Consider the following 5,716-nt stretch of genomic DNA (forward strand, 5'->3'; position numbering starts at 1 on the left):
CATGAAATGGTTCCAACCCTTTATGGATTCAATACATATGTATAAGAGGATATGGAATCAAGTCAAGCCAGCTTCAAAGGCATTCAAAAAGGGGTTGTACGGACAACTTCAAATTTGGCCTGTTTTTTACTGTATTTTGTGCTGTCTTTACTGTATTTTGCTGAGTTGGCTTTTTCTTCCTCTTCCAAGCATGGGCAACGTGTGGGACTTCATATTCAGATTATTTGGCATCCTACAAAGCATATTGAAGCTAATTTGGAGCTCAATTTGGTCAAATATTGGTCAAAGTCAACATAGTCAAAAAACTAGTATTATAGTTTCCTAATTTGATTCTACTTTTTGTTTTAGGAAATTTCATTATTTTTTAGTTTTTATTTATTTATTTTCTGGAAAAATAAGTTTATGAAAGTTCTTATTTTATTATTTTCATTGTAAATTAATTAATTCCTAATTCAAAATAAAGGAATTAATTAATCCAAATTAGATTAGGAAAGGAGTGAGAATTTCGGCCACCATAGAACTCTTCATTGTGTGGCCGGTTTTTCCTAGGGTTTTTAGGGTTTATTTTGTTTCTTTCAAAGCCTATTTAAAGGCTTGTTTTTCAATATGAATACAACTTTGATTTGATTGAGAAAATACTTGTGAGATTAATTATCTCTTTGTTCTTTGAGAACACCTAAAACACCATTAGAGAATTGGTTGTTTTAGCTTGACTTATTAATAGGTTTTCCATCCCCTATTGTGGCGTCTACATTATACCAAGGTTTCTAACCACAGGTTGGTTAGGGGTTGAGGTCAATTCCATTAGAACTTGAACTTAATTAAGATCCGCACTAATATAATACGGGTTTAGGAGCAGGTTGTCCTAGGTTCGTATCAAAGCTGACCTTAATTACTGTGATCCAAATGTCCATCCAGCTTGAAGTGTAACATCCCGACCGAGAAAACACTCCAAATTTGAATTTTTGACCAAGTTTGGTCAAAGTTGACCAGGATTAACCAAGTGGATCCCATGGTTGACTTTTTACTATGAGAGGAATTTTGTATTAACCGAGTTACCCTGATTAAGCCCTGATCGACACGAGTTCGTAGACTAATAGCACATCAAAATCGAAGCTAAGGTTAGAAAGTTGTGGTCAAAATAAAATGCAAATCGGATTGATTAGCACGCCTAAAGTTGACTTTTTATCTATATAGATTTTGATGTTGACTCATGTACTATATGATAGTACTCATCGATATGAGTCCGTAGACTAGTAGCATGCTTAATCTGGACCTACGATTGAAAAGTTACGGATCTATAAAATCGTGCCTATATTTCCTAGGACTAACCTTACTGTGATGCGAATCCGTCCATGCCCGCACAACCAACAAACTCACTGGGTTGTTGACCCAATACGGATGAAGACCGGACTGATCACTGGGGCTCAATCTAAGAGGTTTAGGAAAAAAATTGCTGCCTTTATCTAGGGGATAATTCTTTCTCAAGAGCACTTGTCAAACCCAAAGATCCAAGACCTGTTTTAGGTATACAAGTGGTGGAAGCCGATATGGACCCGGGTAGCAGTTTTGGTGCATTTATGGAGTCCGAGCAGCAAGAAATGGTTTCAACTCTTTATGGATTCAATAAATATCACTGAGAGGTCATGGAAACAAGTCAAAGCAGAAGTAAAACCAACTTGTACGGATAGCTTCAAAATTTGGCCGAAAATTACTGTATTTCTTGCTGGCTTTACTGTATTTTGCTGAGTTGGTTTTTTCTCTTTCTTCCAAGCAAAGGCAATGTGTGGGACTCCGGGACTTCATAATAATCCTATTTGGTATCCTACAAAGCATATAGAAGCTGATTTGTAGTTCAAATTGGTCAAAGATTAGTCAAAGTCAACTTAGTCAAAAAGCTAACATTTTAGTTTCCTCATTTGATTCTACTTTTTGTATTAGGAAATTACCATTACTTTTTAAATTTTATTTATTTATTTTCTGGACAAATAAGTTTACGAAAATGACTATTTTATTATTTTTATTGTAAATTAATTAATTTCCAATTCAAAATCAAGGAATCAATTAATCCAAATTAGAATAGGAACGGAGGAGACTTTTGGCCATATTAGGATTCTTCATTGTATGGCCGGTTTTTCCTTTTTGTTTTAGGGTTTCATTTTGTTTTCTCTTAGCCTATAAAAGGGCTTGTTTTTTAGGAAGAACACACCATTAATAATATTCAGAATTTATTTTGTGAGATTGAATTTCTCTTTGTTCTTTTGAACATCTAAAACACCACTAGTGAATGAGTGTTTTAGTTTTACTTATCAATAGACCTTCCATCACCTATTATGGCGTCTTCATTATATACCAAGATTTCTAATCACAGGTTGGTTAGGGGTCAAAATAATCATTAGTACTTGAATATAATTAGATCAAGACTAATATAATATGAGTTAGGTGCAGGTCGTCCTAGGTTGGTTCATGTTTGATTTATCTTTATTTGATTTTTTGTGTGTGTTAATCTGTAATTTTATTATTAGGTTAAGGTTTCTTTTATCATCATTCACGTTCTACATATTTAAAAAAAAAAAAATTATTCCTAGTTTAATTAGGATTTCCTAGTTTTATCGTATTTTTGTTTCCTAGTTTGTTGGTTGTCTTTTATCATTGTTATTGTTAATTTGATTTTTGTTGATTTTTCTTTTCTGTTTTAGTCTTTAATATTTGCATTCATATTTTCAAAAAAAAAAAAAGAAAAAAAAAAGAAAATTCGAACAGATAAAAAAAAAAAACTGCACTTTTGTATTTTGTTGGAGGTCACGGGTTTGGTGATTATTTGGTGTTGGAATTGTAATTTACGTATTGATTCTTCCTACTCCAGTTGTTTTATGTTTTGTGAGTGAAAAAAAAAAGAAGAAGAAGAAGAAAAGCCAAATTAATAAAAAAAATTTGGTTCGTTGGAATTTGATTTGTTTGTTGGAAATTATTGGAGCTGCTGAATTGTTGCATATTTATTCATTATTTGGAGTCGCTGGAGAGTTATTTTTGTTGCTGGATATTTGAATTTTGGGTGTTTAAATTTTTTGGATTAAAATTAGTTGAAGGATTTGATACAAAACTTGAATTACAAGAAGAACAAGTAACACTATTCTATATTTTTGTTCGATTTGATTCTTGTTCGCGTTTAAAATTCTTTTTCCTAAATTTTATTCTTGAACCCTTAATCTCTTACCATCTAGTCTAGTTCTTATTAATTCCAAAAGTTTCTTGTTGAGTTGCCTTATTTTGCCTAGAAAAGCCGAAAACAAGGTTTTGTTAATTCATTCGATATTGCTTTCTTTTTGCTACTATTTTGTTGATAAGTTTTATTAAAACATACTTGTGATCTAATTGATGTTTTGTGGGTGTTTTAATTAGAACTTTGAGATAATTCTTTAAGTGAAAAAGGTAAGAGCGTGTGAGCTTAAAAGAGGGTAAAAAGCCAAAACTAATGTGAAAACACGAGTGTCAAGACCTTGATTGAGTGAAACACGTGAGGGAGTGATTTTTGGTGAGAATATGTTTTATTTTGCATTATTCATACTAACATGGTAGATTCAGGGGTGAGAAGAGGAGATCTACCTTTAAGAATTAATGAAAAAGAGTCCGTAGGATTCCATGGTGGTTCCCGAGCTACGGGGAGTGGTGAGCAAATGGACATGAGGGCTATATTGGAGTAATTGCAGCGCATGAATGCCTGATTTGATAACATACATCAAAGGATGGAAAGGATAGAAACATCACAAGGAGGGCCGAATATAAGGCTAGATGCTCATGAAGGTCGAGGTCGAGGAGGTCGAGGTCGAGGAGGCCGAGGGCGACCAAGAGAGGAATTCGGGGGAAGTAACTTTGGAGATGACTTGGGTGAGGGGTTTGATGAAATTTTTGAACCTCAAGAAAGGCAAATCCATGGGAGAATAGCAAAAAATGAAGATGATGATCTAAGGAATATCAAGGTTAACATTCCACCTTTCATGGGAAAAAAGTGATCCGGAAGCATATTTGGAATGGGAGGAGAGAATGGAGATGATTTTTTATTGTCATAATTATTCGGAGGCCAAGAAGGTGAAGTTGGCACCAATGGAGCTTGATCATTATGCACTCCAATGGTGGATCAATGAGCAAAACACCTGAAGGAAAGTTGGTGATGACTTGATCACTACATGGTGACAAATGAAAGGAGCCATGAGGAAGCGGTTCGTACGATCACATTATCATAGGTTGCTGCATCAAAGGCTTCAATCCCTATCTCAAGGAAGTAGGTCTGTGGAGGACTATTACAAGGAGATGGAGATGCTTATGATGAGGTTAAGCATGAATGAGGATAGAGAAGCAACCATGGCAAGGTTCCTTGGTGGTTTAAATCGTAAGACAGCCAATCAACTAGAATTGCAACAATATGTGGAACTGGAGGTGATGTTGCATGTGACTATTAAATTGGAGCATTAATTCAAGAGGAGGGGTGTAGGCTCATAGTTTGGAGGAGTTTCCAACAGTGGAAGATCAATTCCAAGTGGCTGGAGAAATAATCCTACCTATAAAAGCAAGCCAAAGCTGAAGGTGAGAGAAGAAAGCACCAATCGACCAAGAAAGGAGCTTAAGATCGAATCTATCCAAGCACATAAAAATGAGGTAAAATCTTATCCTAAACCTTCAAGATCAAGAGAAATTATTTGTTTTAAGTGTCAGAGACGAGGACACATCGCTAACCAATGCCCGAATAGAAGGATCATGGTGTTGAATAGTAATGGTGAGCTAGAATCAGAGAGCGAGGAAAGTGGTGATGAAACCAAGCAGGAGGAGGAGGAAGAGCTTGAAGGTGAGGCCAAAACTTTGAATGCTTCCCATGCTGAATTAAGCTTGGTTTCTAGGAGAGTGTTGGCTGCATGCAAAGATGAAGATGAAATTCAAAGAAAGAACATATTTCACACCCAATGTGAAATTCAAGATAAGATTTGTAGTATAATAATTGATAGTGGAAGTTGTACAAATTCAATTAGTAACATTGTGGTTGATAAATTAGGCTTAACAACTATTAAAAATATAGAACCATATAGATTACAATGGCTTAATGATAGTGGAGAGATGAAAGTAAATAAACAACCCAAAGTAAAATTCAGCATAGATAAATATGTGGATGTTGTGTTATATGATATTGTATCTATGCATGCTGGTCATATATTGTTGGGGAGGCCATGGCAATTTGATAAGGATACCATACATTATGGGAGAGAGAATTCCATTGTATTTAAATTTAAAAGGAAAAAGGTTAAGCTGGAGCCATTGACCCCGAAAGAGGCTTTTAGAGACCAATTACAAATGCAACAAAGGAGGGAATCCGATAGGCTCAAAGAGAAGACTAGTACGGCACCAACGGTTTCACCATCCATTCAAGAGGGAAAAAGTGAACTTGATAACCAAGGTAAGTCCTCTAAAACCCAGGTTGAGTGGGAAAATTATAATAAACCGAGAGTGAGAAATTTTGTGCAAAAGTCGAGAGTGATGTAAAACCCATTGAATCCGTGAGTGGGAAGGAAAGAGAGAAAAAAGAAAAGAAGAAAAAGAATTTTTATCTAAGCTTGGGTGAGGTTAAAAAAGCATTTTATAATGATAAACCATTGCTGGTCATGATTTATAAAGATCTTTATTTAAAGATGCTTTTATTGTATAGAACTTTATCTACATTATTAAA

Source organism: Ziziphus jujuba, chromosome 5 (assembly GCF_031755915.1).
Source record: "Ziziphus jujuba cultivar Dongzao chromosome 5, ASM3175591v1".
NCBI classification, from domain to species: Eukaryota; Viridiplantae; Streptophyta; class Magnoliopsida; order Rosales; family Rhamnaceae; genus Ziziphus; species Ziziphus jujuba.